Source organism: Balaenoptera borealis (genome assembly GCF_965194805.1).
Source record: "Balaenoptera borealis genome assembly, chromosome: 17".
In the NCBI taxonomy this organism is placed as follows: domain Eukaryota; kingdom Metazoa; phylum Chordata; class Mammalia; order Artiodactyla; family Balaenopteridae; genus Balaenoptera; species Balaenoptera borealis.
In genome coordinates this window covers 68,847,172-68,866,658 of record NC_138876.1, presented here as the reverse complement: position 1 = coordinate 68,866,658, position 19,487 = coordinate 68,847,172, and the positions used below count along the sequence as shown (strand labels likewise).

General features: G+C 39.9%; 1 protein-coding gene across 1 annotated transcript in view; it reads left to right on the top strand.

Annotated features, from left to right (window-relative positions):
* Positions 1 to 1,056: 1,056 nt before the first annotated feature.
* Positions 1,057 to 19,487, top strand: part of SULF1 (sulfatase 1) — a 162,365-nt gene continuing 143,934 nt past the window's right edge. The window contains exon 1 of the mRNA XM_082363398.1: positions 1,057 to 1,516. The gene's annotated coding sequence lies outside the window, so the exon portion shown is untranslated. The remainder of the gene's footprint in view (positions 1,517 to 19,487) is intronic.

The following is a 19,487-nucleotide window of genomic DNA, read 5'->3' as shown; positions in this document are numbered from 1 at the left end:
TTCCTGAAAGAAAAAGTTAGTCAATTTTGCTAGATATTGAAATAATTCTCTTGGTGATATGGGCATTCTGAGTATTAGATATCTATTTGTAGTCTAGATTTTCATGCTTTAGGCAAGTTTAAAGGGTTTTTTTTTCCCCCCAGTGATCCCCCCTCCCAGTCCAAAGAAATTCAAAAAGTGCAATATTTAAAATGTTGGCTTCCCACAGACGGTCAGGGAGTTGTTAATATTTCAAATTCCTGTTTTCTATTTCAGATTATCAAAATTCCTTAGAAGCCTGATGGAATTTTTTTAAGTGGTAAGATTTGAGGCAATTAATTTATTTCCAGATAGCTCTTTAAAAGTACCGTAACAAGTATAGCCATTTTCTCATTCAAATTGCTATCAAAGTAATTACTTCTATAAAACAGTTCAGACAACTCAAAAAAAAAAAAAAAGAAAGAAATGCACAGAAGAAGGAGGTATTGAAATGGCCCCAAATTGAAAACATTTCAAAGCAAAATTGTTAACGAGCTGTTTGAGCTATATGGACATTAAAAGTGCAATTAACTAGAAGCCAATAAAAATAATCAATGACAGAGTGCAGCCCTCTGGTACCCAGCGCTTTTTACAAAGAGATGTCTGTGAAGGCAGCGAGTGATTCAAACAGCCGCCTTTATCTATGGGAGCGCGTGCTATTTTACACGAGTAGAAACGAAAATGATTTTCATTGACTGTTTCTGAAGTTCAGCCCCTGACAAACCGTGAAGAGCTTTCTGTGGGAAGAGAGAAGTTTCTGCTCTCAGCTGCACTCCCCACCCGCTTCCTCCCAGGAATGCTGGAGACAGCCGCAATCTCATCACAGGAAGGTAGGAGTGTAGATTTCAAAATGTAGATGTCACATTTCAGTGCAAACAACTCCCACATGAACACTTTATCAGTATGTCAAGATGAATTTTTTATCTCCCGGGCGGGGCGGTGGGGGGGGGATGGGTGCTCGCTGAGTAGATTGCGCTCCCTAGATTGGCAGGAAAAGATTTTTAGTGTTTCTGTGCATCCTACGGGGGGGGGTCCCCACGGTCCCCCGGGGGCGCACAAGGAGTTGTGAAAAGTACCGCACAACTGGCCACCGGCATAATTAATTCCCTCCACCTTCTCTTTAGCACCTCCCACGTCTTCTCTTTTTCTAGCAGTTCTTTCTCTCGGAAAATCTCAGGTTACTTGACTGGGAGTTCTCAGACCTCCAGTTTCAGCCCTGCCCTCAGCCTGCAGTCAGCGAGAGACACCCAGCCCCAGCAAATGGATTGGGCAGCCCGTCTTGACACACCACTGTGCTGAGTGCTTGAGGACGTGTTTCACCAGATGGTTGGGGTTAGTGTGTGTCATCACATTTGAGTGGGGATTAGGAGCAGGAAGGTTGCCTCGCTGGAGCTGTGTGGTCTTCTCCAAGCGAGAGTTGCAGGCAAGAGAACTACTTCCTTGGGGAAGAAGAGGAGGAATTCGTTTTCTGCAGCCACAAGAAAAGCAGTTTTTTCAGGTAAAGTAAAAGACATTGAATGCGCCTGTCTCTCTCTCTCTCTCTCTCTCTCTCTCTCTCTCTCTCTCTCAACATACTTTTGAATGGAATGCTAGCACAGCACACTTGTCAAACCCAGTTGTGGCTCTCCTATCAATGCTGCTATTGTATGGCTGACAGATAACAGTGAACATAGCTTGGTGCTTGGCTGTCTTTATAAAACTAACACTCCTCAAGCCTTGCTCTGGAAGGTGTAGCTCAGAAAATGTCTTTGGAAGCGGTGCTGGTCCCCACCCTTTCATATCCTCGTTGCATACTCAAAACAGGAGCTCTAAATTGTTCATAAAGGATGGGTAAGTCCAAGAATGCATGTATCTTAGCTTTCAAAATTAAAAGTCACTTTCAAACTGTTGCATTTTACTACCCAATTGATCAAGATTCTTTGAAGAGTCTATTACTGAGTTGCTGGCAGAGATGGAAAAGCTTTCTTCCCCGATTTTTGCAATGTAGATCCTGTCTGATTTGTGAGGGACCAAAGTGTTTCGAAAACAATTTGGAGATGGACTCTAAAGTGGGAAACTCCTTAAGAGAGGGGGCTGCCTTCGGAGCAGCTGAGAGAGCATCTTTAAACCCAAAATGCTTAGAGCTAGAAGAAAAGCAGAAAAGGAAGAAGTAGGAAAATGCTTTTTAACACGGCCCTTCTGCAGCTGCAGGGGAGCAGATGGAGGTAATTCATTTGCAGATCTGTTTGTGAAAGTTTTACAAGTCACTGAAAAGTAAAGGAGCATCTCTGTAATGGATCGTTAAAGTCCCTACATTTATGGGTTTTTAAACAGGCTCTCTGAAGTGTTAATTAAATGTAAATAGATTTTCTGGCTTGGTTCTAAACAAACGTTAAAAAAAAAAAAGGTTTTAATTACAAATTAGTCACTGGAAATGAATGGTCATCCGGTAACACAAAATGAGTTGTCATCATATCTGTGAGTAGCCATTGATTTAACCACTCTGACAAAAGCACCATGAAAATTAGATTGAACTGAACGTAGCAATGGGGTTTATATCTGATGCTTAATTTGTGGTATAACAAAGGCCTTTCAAGTTGGTGCCCTATTTTTACAGGGATCAAAGACAACATTTCCATTTTTCAAGTTTGTGATCCAGCAAGGTGGGTCCATGAGTTACTTCTTTTGCACCCTGACAGGCTTGCGCTCCCACGTCAGTGTTCAGATACCTGTGGTGCTTAAAACTTCCTGCTCCTATTGGACTTCCACATTGCATAGAGAAACCCGACACTGTCCTCACCCTTGGCAGGTGAGAGAGTCTATGAATAATACTGTATATAAGCTATTCTGAAATAGGAGCTGTTTTGTAGGTTGCATAACAGGAATTTATGGCTAATGCTCTGTGATTTTTGTATTCAGCTGCAAAAAGATGCTTGAAAAATTATGTTTCAAGTTGCATTACATATATTTTTGGCAACAAGAGAGTTGATTTTCTTAATCCTCTTTTTAAAAATTTATTTTTTTCTTTTCCATTATTGTTTATTAATCCTCTTTTTAAAAAATTAAGATTACAAGCATTTGTTATTATAGTATCTAGTTGTTATTCAGAGTGTTCTCTGAAATAGTCTCAGAAATCTTCTTCAATGAGAAAATATCCTCATAAATAACCAGGCAGTTATTACAACTGAGTTAAGATCCGATTCCCAATATTACATAACCCTAACAGGACTAAGTTCATAAGCTGCAGTCTTTTGGAATTCCAGTCATTCCATTTTAGCTTTACAATGGAACTGGGGTTTAAAAAAATAAAGACAGAAAAGGCAAACTAATATCTGGCATTGTGTCAGGATTAGGGTTACAGGCACAGCCTGGAGCAGGTACAGTGCTGGCTACCGATGCCATTTTTCACGATAGCAGAGATATTTCAGGAGAAAGTAAAGTCCCTCCTCACCAATGGGCTCTTCCTCCAGGAGATCTGGCGTGATGGCATCTAACAAAGGCAAGTCCCTGTTGAGCCATGGGAGCCCCAATCCCCCTCCCCTGCCACAAGCATACGTTGCTAATGTTGCAGACTGACCACCAGGCTGCTGCCCAGGATTTTGGCAATATGGGAGAACCCCCTCCACCCCCCGAAAAGTCAGCTGTCCGCAGGATTTAGGCAGGATGAAAACAAGAAAGGAAGTGTTGAGAAATAATAAATTCACACCTTGAGAAGGCAAGGCTGTGTGTTACTCCCCCTAACAAGGCTTAGGTAATGTGAAGTTACTTAACGAACCCAGAGGGTCTGTTTCAAGACACTGCCCGCAGGGCAATCCCAGTTTCTTGTCAAAATCTAAATCCACCGTTCCAGATGGTAAACATTCAGAGGCATATTTATGGTGACTTCCACATACCTCAGTTTGACATTTGGTTTCTTCCTGACAGCACTTGTGCTGGTAACACACATGAAGTTCCCATCAGTATTCTAACAGCTGTGAAAGTGTTTGAGCGCCTTGGGTATCCCTCCCAGCGAGGTGAAAAATCACTGGGGGGTGGGGCTGAGGGAGATCTTGACTTGCCCTGTGGCTGCATCCTGTGATCTAGGCACGCAGTAAGGTGACAAATCTCAGAGGCGAAAAGCAATCTGAAAGCTTGATCCATTAACTTACAAAACCCACTTTGACAGTGGCGTGGAAAACTAAAATACATGAATGCAGATAATCATTGAACTCGTGGTAGATGATAAGCAGGAACCTTCATCAAAGAACTAAAAGGGCTCTACTCTTTCCTTCTAAGGAAATTTATGTGACTTCAAGCAGATTGCTGTGGTCATTTCCATTGTAATAGCAGAGACGAGTGGCACATGTGACACTTTGCATTTACTGTCTTAATTATGTACCCATATGGGAAAGGATAGGGGCTTGGTTCTTTTGTGTTTTAGATTTTAAATGGTTTATCCTTTAGGAATCCAGAAAGCAGGATTTCTAATACTGAGTACTGAGATTTCACCAACCGTTGCCAGGTGGATGAGGCCAGCCAATGGGTCAGGTCAGGACATCTGGTTCTTTTTTCCCTCTGCAATATTTTTTGTGGGGAGAGCATGGAGTAAATTTAAGGGGATTAAAATGTTTAAGGAGCTGACTCTAAATAGATTTTTATTTTTAATCATCATTATTGACTTTGAAGAAAAGGAGGCTCATGTATGAAATTAAGTCTATGGTCATATGGTGAATTTACCTTTCCTTTATGTTAGATCCATGGGCGGAAAAAGATATTTGAAAGAAGATATTTTATGGGAAAAGTTTGTCCTGAAATATGTTTCCTATTTAAAATATTTTCAATTCAAACTCAGTATGCTGGGGAGGAGGGGTATAAGCCTGTTAGCTTTTTTTTCCTCCCTAATATTCCCCTCACCCCCATAGCCAATCTGTCATCAAATTCTGTGAGTCCTCCCTTGAAAGCGTCACCCACATCTGGCCCACAGCTACCGCTCCAGTGCAATGATCCAATCACATGGGGGTCATTACAGCAACCTGCTAACGGGTCCTCTTGCCTCTACTTCCCTCCTGTCCACCAGTTGTGGGCTGAGCTTCCTAAAACACGGCTTCCATCAAAGCATTTCTCAGCTGAGAATTACCACATGGACCCTCACTGTCCAAAGAATAAAGTTTGAATTTCTCAGTCCGACATGTTAGCTCTCTGTTATTCAGCCCCAACTTTCCAACTGTATCTCCCACCAAATCCCTACAGCAGCAGAAGTCTACCCTTCCCTGTGGCTCAAGTGGCCAGCTCAATGACCCCCACTTCCTGGTCTCTTCTCTTACCCCTAATCACTCTAGTTTTCCATCTTGTTGTCTGCAAAATGAGAGTTTATCATCATGTGAGACATTCCTTCTAGTTCTACGTTTATAAGCCTGTGTGTAGGACATCCTCATCACCTCTGTATACTCATTCTTCAAAGCTTCTGCTTAAGTTCCACCTCCTCCAGGAAGCCTCCCCTGACTACATCTCCCAGTGATGTTTTCTTTCCACTGAGGCTATTGGTTATCTGTGGGTTGCAATTAGCACAATTACCTTGTTTTTTTTAGCCCTACTTTCTACTTTGCCTTCTTATCACTTGACTCCTCAGGTACGGTGAAGACTCCTAAGACAGGAACTGGCCTGGTTCACTTTTATGCCTTACTAGTAAATGGGTGTTGGCTAGCTCACAGGGACATTCAAACATCCAAGGCACTTTCATCTCTAGTTACCCCACTTTAGAGCCATTTACTGGCTCTAATAGTCTCCTCTCCATTCATAAGAGAAACGGGAAAAAAAACGATAAAACTTGATTGGTTGTATTTGGGGGCAGCTTAGGAAAAATGCCACTTGGGCAGAATGTGTGAAATGATTGTCCAAAATTAAGCTTGAGTATTTTCTGAAAAATCCCCTCCTATTTCAGCTTTCTATAACCATGGTAGAAATCACATCTATTAGCTGCCCTGCTATGGTGTGAAATTTCAAACATGATTTTGGAAGCAGGAGAGTACAGTTTTTGGGTTCAGACAGACTTGTGTTCTAATCCAGGTACCCCCTCTCACTAGCTGCATGGCCTTGGACAGGTGACTTAACCGTTCAGCTCCCTCCTCTGTAAAATGAAGATAGGAATACTTTCTTTGGGGATGTTATGAAGAGAGAGAAAACCACAAAGCACCTAGCTCAGCACATGTGCAATGAATGGGGGAGAGAGAAGGTGGGTAGATGCATATGCAGATATAGGTCTAGGATACATGACTGTGTTCATCTCGGTCATGTCAATCATTCATTCTATCTGTTTATTTAAAGTGTGTCTTCTTTTAGCTTTTTTCTCTGCCACCAAAGGCAGGGGTGTGGGGAAGGGGGGCGGGGGTAGAGAGAGCACCAGAGGAGCTGCTTTTGGCATTTAGGGATGTGGAGCAACTGAGTTAATGGACCCGTAGGGACAATGGTGACAGTTGAATACCCTTTGCAGGGAGGAGGGAGTCCTGGGTCCTGCGTTGAAGGATAAGAAAGAGTGCAGGCGCTGGGCCACAGGGCTGGGGGAACAAAGGGCCCGAACAGTGGACCCCAGCAGGGAGCTGAATTCACCAAAGGGTCATGTGCTCCTCTTCCTTCCTCCTGGCCCACTGTTCAGAAAGAAATAATAACTTGGCAAAACACTGTAGAGAGTCAGGTCAAACTTCCAGAAGTAATTGGTAAAGGAAGATACCATTTAAACAAAACAAGGGGCTTGGACCCTTGCTGTCCTTCACCCTTAAACCAAAGTGAACAAAAAGCTGAAAGCAATCAGCTTGAGCTCTGGCCTGTTCCCAAACTCTGCGCCCACCATCACACACTGAGCTGTCTATCTGCACCCTTTCCCCAGAAGGGCAGCTGACCGAGAAATGATCTCACAAAGCACTAAATGCCACCTAGCAGATACGTCCTTGGACACTGGTCATTCAGCTTCAGTTTTCAGGATCTTGGGACAGATCAAAGGATGTTCTTTCCAATCCCGATCATCTGGTCTGCACCTGCCCCAGACCAGGGAGAGGAAAGAGACTGGAACTCCTCTAAATGAAGGGTAAGGCAATATATCTAGAGATGCCTCTCTCTTCCTAGCAAACATGACTATAGAACTTTCAAAGCGAAGCATTAACAGTTACGTGGCTTGACCTCATCTTTAGCTGTAGCAGATCAACTAGCTGCTCAAAATATGGGATCCACGTACTACTGCGCGATAGTGTGTTAAACCTTTGTTAATTAAAAAGAAAAAATGCAGCTCTCCTCTTGACCTTCAAAGGTAAAACCTTTTCTTATATGCTGATCTCCTTTTTTACTACACAGCTAGAAATCTGTAAGAAACTACTCCTGCATATTTGAAATTGTGAATCTAAGAAACTTGGCCATGCCACTGTTCATTAACTGTAGTGGGTGAGGTTGATATTGAATGGCTATGCTGAACAAATGAGCAGACACGTGTTTCTTGGTGAAAAGGTAGAGTCTCCCCAAATTAATCTACAAATTTCAGAAAATAATAAACAAATTCTCACACAAGAGAGTTAGATGGCTGACAGTGGGAGCAGCGTTTGGGAACAGGCAAGAGCCCAGATGGCTCCGGCTGAACGTAAAATAAAGATTCGAAAGTTTACATGGGTGGTAAACTCATGGGCAAGACAGGACACTTGTGTAAGAGAAGAACCACAGTAAGAAGGGGACTTGTTTTATCCCATATCCAATCATGTTATAAAACTACAATAATTGAATTTTCTGTTTCAAAGCAATTGACTCTGAAGTAGATGTTCATCTACCTTCACGTATTTTTGCTTTTGTTTTATTCTCCTCGGTTTTTTGTTTTTTTGTTTTTTTAATTCTCCTCAGTTTTCATCTCTATTCTGTTGTTGGCTTTGTCCAAATCTTCAGCTCAGCTACAAACTGTGGTTGCTAGAAAGAAGGTCTATTGCTACAATTAACTGAAACCCTGAACTAGTTTTTTTATTACTTTGTTCTATGGTTTTTTTCCCATCTGCAAATAGAGCTACTAATATATGCAGCTTTTCCACTTCATGGAATACGTAATAGGCCTGAAACAAGTTTATTTCAAGAACTCGGGAAAATCCTCCTGTTTTCATTGCCTTGATGGAGGCCCCAGATACACCAATCTAAGCATTCTCCCATTTTTCTGAACAATAAGAGCACATTCTTAATAAACAAAATGGAAATCTGAATTACAGGGGGTTCTGTTTATTGTCCCGTTTTTGTGGCATGGTGTTATAACTCACAGGCAACACCTGCTGTATTAACTTAAAATAAAACTGAAGGTTAGCCTATTTTGAGATATTAGCTATACCAGGGTCATGGGGGGAACCGATGAAATGCATACAGAGTGTGCATTTATTGATAAGTTAATTTAGAAGTGTGCACCTGTGGATATTAGCCTCAAACGCCTATCACTAATATGGCTTAGCATCAAAATCACCTTTCTATAACACGTCCTCTGAATAGACTTCCTGCCAGTTTAAAGCCTCCCCCTTAACTTTCACCTGCCAATAATCAATCTTCCCCTGAGTAGAATGTCCTAGTACACAGATGTGCTTGGCGTTGCATCCAGAAATTCTAGAAACTTCAGCTTTTAACTTTCATCTATAAGGAGTGCATCCCCCGCAAAAAGAGGCCCTTACAAATCACATGTCCCTTTTTTTTCCTCTTGAGAGCTTCATGCTGGCAAGAAAAAAGAAAATGTTCTGGATATAGCAAATGAATAAAAGCATGGGGTATGTAATATTTTTTATTTGAGACACCTAGAGGATTCACATGTGTTATCCCATTCTTTTCATATATGACATCTAAATTTAGTAAAAGAGATTTGAGGGATAGGCTCAATATCAAACAGTTTAAATTACTTTTTGGCAGTTGATCTGATGTCTAAGGAAGAGCCATAGGTGCCTTCTAAATGGAGTCAAAAGGAACAGGCTTAAGAAAGCTGCATCAATGTGCTAATTCATTTAGTCCGTGTGTACTCAAGAACTTCCTCTGTATGTATTTCTATCCTAGTGCTGAGAGGAGTACAAAATAATATAGGACACCATCCTTGCCCTGAAGGAATCTCTAGTTTAGCTGTGAGCGGAAAATACACCCCCCACAAAAAAAATTTCTAGTAGCAATGGAAGGAATTTTGTGGTTAAGTATCAATTATTAATACTAATTAAAAGGGATGTCCACAGAGCCCCCTACTGGAGGAGCTGGAACCGGAGCCGGGCAAGACTTTTCTCCACATCGTTAAGGATGAATCAGAGCTGTGATTCATCTCCATTCTTTACAAACTCCATGGGGACAATTCATTTACCCTCTTTTACTCAGTTTCCTTTTCTACGGGGATATGGTGATCACAAAGTGTGGTTATCAAGGTTCAATGAGATAATAAAATTAAGCGCCTAGAACTTAGTCAGGATTCAAACAGCTGTATTCTTTTTCCAAGATGGCAGAAGGAACCACTTGAGTTAAGGCTTGGAGTTAAACTGTGTATGTCATTTTCAAGCCAAGACATAGTATTTTTGAGTCAGAGGATTTGTGTAGATACAGTTTGGGAATACAGTGAAGAGAGGCACTCGGCAGAGGAGAGGGTGGAAAGGAAGGGGAAGAGGGAGGGAAGAAGGGTGATGGAGGAAGAGAGAGAAGATGAGAAAGGAGGAGGAGAAAGAGTGTGGTCCTTGGTTGCCTCTCCTCTGTACTCTTTTCTATTTTAAGCCTGTCATGTCAGCTAAATTAGGCCAGACTCTAGAGTGTGGTGACACATCAGGACACCAGGTAGAGAGGTTGGATTTCATAGTTGAAATAGATGCCTTAGGAAGTTTAAGCAGTAGATTTTTCAGGAATGGGGAGAGAGATGATAGAGAGAGAGAGATAGAGAGATAGAGAGACAGAGAGAGAGAACATACAATTGGGAGAGTACCAGGAGTCCAAAAAAAGAAAAAAAGGGTTGCCTATTCTCATCAGTGACATTGGGAATGAGGAAAGGATGGGTGTAAGAAACATTGTGAAGAACTAAATGACCATATCAACAACTTGGTAATTGGTCAAATAGAGGACAAAGGAAAGACAAGTGACAGAGAAGACACTGAGGCTTCAAGCCCAGGTAGACAGGGAATGGTGACACCACCTAAGGAAAATGGGGATGCTGGAAGTGTAATTTCATTTTGCAACACCATAAATATCCCAAGCTATGGTTGGGATAACTTTATAATGCAAACACAGGTAAATATATGTGCATATAAATGTTTAGCAATATAATTTTAAACAGATAAAATCTAACTTTCTCATCATCAATGGACATAAGACATACACAACTGATGTTTTTTATGACATATTCCTCCTTAGATAAAAAGAATCTTTTCTCAGATTAAGAAAATAGTTGACCTGATAACTATTCTAGTGTTTTTAAACTTTAGGGTAGTAAGGGATTTTCAAGTCAAGAACAACAAACTACTTCTGCTAAATACCTATAATTCTCTTCTTTCAACTAAGAAAATGTTGCTGGAGAGGGACATATACTTTAAAGAGTCTAGAGGCAAGAAGAGATGAAATATTTAAGTTGCCTCTGCTCAGAACTTTCAGCTTCTACCTTGCTTGGTTGACATCCTTTTGCAGAATGTACAAATGACATTTTACAAGTGATATTGACACTCCCTTTTTCACTAACTACAAAGACAAATCATTTTTAATTTTAAGGTTTGGGAAAGGTTTTCCCACCCCACCCCGCTGCTTTGCTTTCTATCTCCTCTTGTTCCACCCTTTTATTTTGTTTCAGCCACAGTTCATTTTAAGCTTCTCTCCAAAACAGGAGAGCCATTCTTGATACTAAATCAATGAATAGTTTTCAGGATTAGGTATAATTTTATTAGAGGTAGAGGATTATATTTGCCATTTCACAGTCTTGCACTAGATGTTGGGGAGCAGCACGATTAAAGAATACACCGCTTGAGTCCGCCAGATTTGGAATTTAAAATGTAGTCCTGTTGCTAGAAATTTGTGGGAATAACATTGACCTGTGGAGACCTGACAGCATTTTGATTCCTCAAAAGAGACTTGGGTTCTGTTCAAGTTTCTAATGAAGACTTTGGCCCACTTTATTTTACTCAACTGAGTTTTCTGAACCATGTTCCCTGGTTCCTGTGGGAGAGATGCCAGCCTAAGTATCAGCACCTGTAAATCTCGTTCTCATTTAGGGTTGCATGGGGGTTGAATTGGCATGAGTCAGCATACACTCGGAAACTAGTAATGGCTAATGACTGAATTGGTCATTCTTGAGACATCCAGTGCAAGGAACCAAGGGAAAAAGATAGAATACACAAGTGCCATCATTAGAGAAATAAACATCATCTGCAGCGAGCACGAAAGCTGGATTTAGCTGTCAAGTTTAACACTAGGTCTCTTCAGCTGGTGTCCACGTAGGTCAATGGGCTCTTGTGCATATTTGGAGATGAAGGCATGGTATATGGACTGATACGCCTAACCTCCTTCATCTCAGACTGTCTAAACTCAGATTTCAATTCAGGATTCTACTCCTACGTGTTCAGCTTGTCGACCTGTCTCAGGGGTACAAAGACTTCTTCAATGGGAGAAGCGTGGTCTTTGTAAGAAAAGAAAAATGAATAAATGGAGAGGAAGGGGGAAAAAAATACCAGTCAAAACATGTTCTGTCCTAGAGTCATGTTTTTTGACACAAAAATAAGGACAGAAAACAGAGAGGAAATAAGCTTTATGAAACACTTCATGCATAGCGATTGTTATTCTCAGTTGTTTTGCTCGAAAATCAGAGACCCATTGAGCCACCATTCTGGTCAACCACTACAGTTATCTCAGAAGTGGAATTGGAGATGTTTTTCCACTTGCTTCTGCCACTGTTCTAACCCCTTTGGAAGCTTAGAAAACCCCACTGGACTGCCTCATTGGCTTCAGGTAAATCACATTTCATGCTGGGCAAGTAGTAAATTAAAATGTGACTAGCAATGAAATAAAATTTGCTAAATAGTGGCAGTAGTGTTATAGCTGGGAAAAAGAAGCAGGGTAGTAAAGTGGAAAAACATTGGAAACCTGGATTCTAGAACTTGGCTACCGTTAATAATGAGATATTGAGCAAATTAACCTTTCAGGAGCATGCCACCCACTACCTTTTTACCTTTATTCTGCCGTTCTCTCCATCTAGATTACATTATTCTCCTTAACTGGAAAACTCTGCTCTTCCCTTAAAACCAGTCTAAATAAATAAAACATTCTCCTAAAAACTAAAAACGATGGTGGGGGGAACAGGGAAGGACTTTAATCCAGTTCTGCGTCACCTCTTGCTTCTAAATGGAGCTTACACTTTATCTTTCTTCTTCCCATTCATCTTACATATCACTGTTAAACTCATCTTCCTTTAGCACTTTTCATCCTGCCCTTCCATTACTCTAAAATAGCCATCTTCCAGTTTCCTACAGCATCCAGCCTAAATGAAACACCAGCCTTTAAGGACCCACATCATCTTTTCCACTACAATCATCCCCTTTCCCCAATGTGCTTTCTGCTCTTTCCTAAGCTGGTCCAGCATCTCCTAAATTTACATCACTTACTTCTACTACTAAGGATTTGCTCATACTGTTTTCTGGGCTCGGGCTGCCCTCCCATTATGGTTGTGAATGTCCACATCTCACCCATCCTTGAAGAAAAATTACCCCCTTACCTCCATGGAACTTTCTTTTCCTAGCTATACCAACCGTTAATAATGTCCTTCTCATAGGTGATCTCTTACCACTTAAAATGTTGCCGTATAATTTTAGCTCTTAATTAGGTACAATTGTGCATTTCTTGCTATTCTTCATAGATTTTTAATATTGCTTTCTCTCTTTACTATTAGAAACAATAAGGTAGAAGTTGAGTTTTAAACCTCTGCATCCATCAAGTATAGCTTCAAGATGGTATATCTGATATATAGGTCTTCATTATATAGTCATAGCCAGAATAGTCAACGATAATTGGGATAGAAAATTGCATTTTAGTCACTGAGAAATTTTAGGAAACTAATCAAAAGTAAATTCACAGCTACACCAGGCAATTCTTTTGACAATGTGGAAAGCCCTGTCTCATGCACCAGTTTTCTGGCTTAATTTTTTTCCTTCTTCTGCCCACATCACTGTCCCAGGGCTACATTTGAGCCAGCTGGATTCCATCCAGAAACAGATTCAAATAGACAATAGGCCAACTAGAATTCCCATCTTCCTTGATTAGATGCGAAATTGTAGAGCTGGGTGTCACTCACACGCCAGCCACGCAGGAGTCTATGCTATCAATTAATTTCTCTTGAGAGCTGAACTGAGGTGATTGTGACAATTCCATTTTTAAGGACATGTAAAACTACAGCGAGACCAGAATTTTAAGGACAGTGCTAGATAGACCCGTCCCACCTGAATGAAAGTATCCACTATCTGCTGCATATCATAAATTAAAATGCCCTGTAAACTCCACAGTAAATCATACTGTTTTTGGGGGGTGTTTTTTGTTTGTTTGTTTGTTTTTTGTCGCGGGATTTGACTGTAAAAATTCATTGGCTCAAAATCACATTCTCATTTGTAGGACAATTTGCCAGTGAGATGAGAGGCTTTAAATCACTTAGAAGAAAGAGGAAATTATCACACATTCTGTCAAAGCTACCAGATATTATGTCGTGTAGTTTTCTTAAATAATCAGAATTAAGGCTAGATTTCCCAGGAAAGGCACGGAAAATATCATAGAAGTACAGAATATTAGAGATATTCCTTAGAGATCATCTACATAAAATCCCTCATTTTACATCTGAGGAAACTGAAGCCTGCCTAAGAATCCTAAAACTCATTCTTACCAGAGATAGTTCTATAGTCCAGGCTTTATCAAAAAGTATAAGGCAGTAAAATTCTACCAGGATTAACCGGAGTTCATGCGTCAGTTGTACACTAGAACTAAGGAGAACATGGAGGTATGAACCCAGCTCTCCCATGGCCCCTCTTGCTAGTGCCGTGATGAAAAATCAGGGACTGCAGAGAATTCTTGGAACTGGAACAAATACCAGCAAAAGCATTTACTGTTTAGATGGATTCTTTGCGGAAAATCCATTCTACCAGAAATGCCCAAGCACTGATTCGAAAATTTGTAGCTTTGTTATCAAGAGCCTTGTTTGTGAAGGCACTTTTTAACCTTTGCCGAAAGAATGCTACCCAGGCGATGATGACAGTATTTACCATCACTCCCTCAAAACATTTTCCCTTGAGTGAAATCATTGGAACTTGCAGTCTTTGGGTAAGCAAAGCAAATATGTCATTTCTGCACACCAGAAAACTGAATCTGACAGAGGATTCTAGAGAGCTAGTGAGTGGAGTAATCGGTGTTAGAACTCATGGCTTCTAGCTCCTACTTCACTGCTTCACGCTTCAAGTGATTACAAATATATTACAGTAGGGAAACCTGTTGCCTTACATCAGTTGGGCTGTCCCTCAGTGATGTCACCTCATTGAGAAATAAACATTTAAATACGTCCCCAGGTACTGGACTTTTCCCAAGAGAAGTATAAGAGCCATATTCTTCACAGCTTTATAAATTATGTGAGTGTATATACCATTATATACCTACATAATTTGTCTAAAACTGATCTATTTGTAAAGGAAGTAAAATTAATCATTGTTGGATTATAAATGTCTTTCATAACCATTAACTTACATTTTTCATCTTGCACTATTGAGAACAACAATTTAATAATTCAAAATAAAAGATTAACTTAGAATCCTTAAGTGTGGTTTTGATTTTTTTGAAAAAATAGTTTTGTTTTTAAAACATGTCCTAGATTTCTTTTTGTTGTTATAAGTACCTAAAGAAAGCCATTATAATTTTCAGAGCAATGAAAGAAATATGCCACAGAAAAAAGAGTATTTGCATTCAGATTGTTAAGTTATTGGCTATATTTCAGTTCACTGGAGGGTGTGACTGGAAACCTGGTTATTATTATAAAGAAATCAGGCTTACCAGTATTACATCTGCTGATGAAAGGGAGAGTTCTATTGTCAATGTAGAGGTAATTTGGCAGAATAATTATGTTTTTCATATAGCTAAACCTTAATCACAGTGAGTGCTGGAAACGGATTCTATGAAAAATTATGTCTTTGGTCCTTAAGAATACTTTGTTCATACTATTTTCAACTAAGCCTATACATTGACCACTTCTATAAAACATGCTTTCCTATTTCTTATTTGTATCTCAACTGTTGTTTGTAATGAAAATAAAGCAGGTCATTTTCACTACTCAAAGGGAGAACCAGAAGAAATAAAGCTGAACTCTTCCCAAACTCTTTACAGCTCTTTTGTTCTGCCTCTGAGCAGCAACTGCCCTTGAGTTTCTATGATTTTTTCTCAAACATGCTCACAATCTCCACCAAAGAGACCACATAAAATGGCAAACTGTTAAAAATAAAAAAACAACACACAAAAAGATGCAGGTCCTTCCAGAAGTAATATAACTCGAGAGCATCTTTCTCGTTTCCCTCACCCATCACAGAGACTCCTAAGTTTGCTCCATCTTTAGCTTCTTATACACATTGAAAATGGACTTCCTTAGTAAGTCCTTTGATGTTTTATGAAATTTGATTTTTCCCAATTTATGAAACTTTTAATTTTATATAACAATTTATACTTTCCAAAGTGCTTTCCAACATTTCATTTGATTTTTACCACCCTGTGGAGCATGTCACCCAACTAAGTACCTGTGTCATTGAAAGATATTTAGGGTTATAAGACCATGAGGTATGCAACTTTCATTGAATTCAAGGAAGAACAAACAAACAAAATATATACATGCAAACATACATAAATTCATAGAAAGAGAAAGTGAGTGACCAATTGATAAAAAGATTGGGGCAAACTATTAGCAATACATGGATCTGAGTAAATGGTATGCAAGTGTTTTTTCTATTATTTGTGCAACTTTTCTGTAAGTTAGATCAATTCTCCACACCTCAGATTTTTTTCTTTGTAATTATTTTCAAATACAAACTTTTTTATAAAAGATACAGAGACACAGGAGTTAAATAATTTGCATATGCTAATAGAGCTGATTAGAATCCAGGTCTTCTAGTTCTCCACACTTCCTCCAAACCTATAATCTATTCTTGTATAAACTGAAAAGTAATTTCCACTTAAAATATTTATAAACCACAATTACATTTTTTGCCAGTCATCAGTAATCAGTACCATAGCTCAGGGAAAACTCATAATTATTATTTAGCTATAACTTTTACTTATATATCATATTACCCATTTCAAATCATTTTTACAATCCTATTTTATTTGATCCTCATAACTCTTTGGATGAAGTAGATAGCACAGGCATTATTGGACCCATTTTACAGATTAAGAAACAGGCTGTGGAGGTTACTTGTATCATTATTGTTCATAGCTATTAACTGGCAGTCATATTCTGCAGAGAGATACTCAGGTCCTAAAATTCCAGAACCAGTACTCTTTCCAATGCATGCCCTTGACATTCCAATGCCTTTTATACTCCTAATGACCATATCTAAAAATTCTAGGGCTCATGCTTTATTTAGCAATAGAAAAAAATAACATTCTCTTAAAGGACAAAACTAAATGACTGAAAAAGATGCCTGTGTTTTATTTACTAATATTATACATAATAACAGCTAAGGTTTATTGAATACCTACCTGCTGTGTGCAAGTAAGTGCTTTATATACGTTATCTAGTTTAATTTGTTCAACATCTCTATGACATGCAGTTCTCATGGTCCCCATCATACAAACAAGGAAACATGTCTGAGAGTCTGACTAACTTGACTGATGTGTAGAACTATAGGGGTTAAGGCAGGACCTGGACCCCTCCGAACTCCTACCATTAATTAAACTGTCCTATTCCACATTTTCCCTTTTTTCCTTTAAGCTCAGTTGATATTTTAGCTAATTTCTTTTCCATATATTCAGTGATCTTTCAATTCTGCAATCGAGAGAATTCTTTCCAGGAACACAGTTTGTATGGAAAAGCATATGTTTGAAAAAGCAGGTACCACATCCTATTCGTATCAGCAGCAACCCCTGGCGCACATTAAACATTCAGTAAATGTTTGTTAAATAAATAAATGATGTTTGGAGTTCTCTATTAAAAAGCTTCTAAGACGTCATGATCTAAATACTTAAATACAAGACCTAAAAATTGAGTTGGTTCAATTTGCCAAACCTCGGCTTTACAGCAAAACACACAGTTTCAAAACCAGGAGAAAAAAATGTAAAGAAGAAACCAAATTTCACTTAAAAATTTTTTTAAGCCAGCTCTTGGAAACTTGAACTGCTCTGTCAATAATCTGACAGATTTCGACTGTCTGGATAACCTTTTTTGGATAATCTCCTGTCTCTATGACAAAAGTCATACTCAGTCTTACTGCTGGGAGTCCATGATTTTTCCCTTTGCTATAACCAGTCAGGATAAAAGGTGAACACAGCTGACTTACTATGTAAGGTGCCCTCGCAGGTGCCGGCTGACGATGCAGGAAGGGACCAGTCAGGGAAGACGTGAGGTCACGGTAAGTGGCAGGAGGCAGGGGATATACTTTTCCACCTCCTTTCTTCCAACCCACGATTCCAGCTGTCCTTTTTGTGGTTTCTTCCCACGCCAAAGTTTCCAATAATATTCACTTGTATCCATTTTTCCTCAAACAAGAATAGTTAGGTGAGCCAAGAGGACCACATTCTCCTACCTCTTTCCTGCTTTAGTAATATGACCTTTGTCCTACCCCGTGCCTCGCCCCCCAGCGCACAGACACCTTAAGTGCACAGCTTAACTTGATTGCAATGTCAGGGAATTTCAGGGTAAAAAGTGCATTCGTGGAAGTCAATCACACATCGGGTCTCAGGTTTCTCCACTTGGCACCGGTTTATAGCATTAAAGCAATTCCTTTCAGGCGTGGCCCATTATCACTCCTCCTGCTGTCCATCAGCCTTGCCTCAGGCTTGGGCTCTTAATCTCTGGTTCTTCTTACTAATGCACTTGCCAGCCCCAGACACGGGTACTTGCAGATTCTGCAGAACGAGGCTTTCTCCTGTCTTGGGCTCAGCACATGCTCTATCAGCATCCCTCAGAGACTTCAGCCCCTGCGGTCAGCTATGTCCTCCACGCCTCTGCTTTCTCCTCATCTTCTCCACCCAGTCTGTGCTCCTATGCTTTGCCCAGCCCCTGCTCTCTAGCATATATGTTTTTGCATTTGCCATTTTTTCCTCCACCTGCTCACAAAAAGACTGGAGGGGGGCAAACTGGATTCGGCATCACTAAATATCTTGGATGATATTCCCTCGGTTCATTTTTTTTCTATATGTCTCTCTAATCCACTGTTTTCTAGCAAAAGCTTTCTTTGGATTTCTGACACCAACCCTAACAGCTTGAGTTGACCTGATGCCCTGAATAACTGTTTGTCTCCAGGGCTGAAGTCACAACAATAACATTCAGGTTATTATTAATAATTATCAGTCATTGTCTTTTTAAAGAGACCCTTACTGTTATCTCTTTATATCATTTAATATTTATATTTAAATACAGAAGCCTAAGCAGCTGTTGCCAGGGTCACCGCTTAGTTCGTGCTCACTGAAGAAAGGAATGTTTTTTTACTGACTCAGGGCAAATAATACTGAACTAGTGATTAGGACACAAACACCCTAAAAGAGCCAGAAAAGGAGGGAGAAACTGAATGATACTGAGTACCGGCCACGTGCTGGACACTGCTATTCACTTTCTGACTTCATTATTCCTGTACTACTCATTCTAGTTAGAAGAAAAGGACCTAGACTAAAAATTAAAAAAAAAAAAAAATTACACACCTGTAGAGCTAGGATTTGGACCCAAGTCAGTTTGTCTTCAAAAATCAATGCCGATTTTTTTTTCTCAAAAGAAAGTTCTACATAAATGCTAAACAGTAAAACCTCATCATTAATTACTTGAGGGAGTTTACTTTTGCCTGAAATTTACACCCTTTTTTTCCAGACTAATTAAACTGCCAATGCCAGGAAAGTGCTTCTTCCCACAATTTACTAGGCTTTTTGGTAAAGAGCTAAATGAAGGTTTGCTATCAAGCTAGCGAGGCAGAGAAGACTGAGATTCCAATAAAAACTTGCTAACTGGTGTGCAACACCAGGCCCATTAAGAGTGGAACAACTCCTACAGAATACAGACTGGTCTCTACATCGTTCATTAAGGGCTGGCTTAGACTTGTTCCGTTGGGTTAACTCCCAAGCCGGCCCTGAGAGGGTTGAAACAAACACCCATGGAAAACACTATTGGTTATTTAGAATCTAGGGCATCACGATGAACACGCTGTTTGGTGTTTTCCATGAGGCATTATTACTGTTGTTCCAAATTAGCAAGACATATGTGCGCTTACTTAATGCATTTTCTCTTGATTTACATGGCCTTGCTTCTTAAATCATTTCCAGAAATCCTTAGGAAATATGAAAGG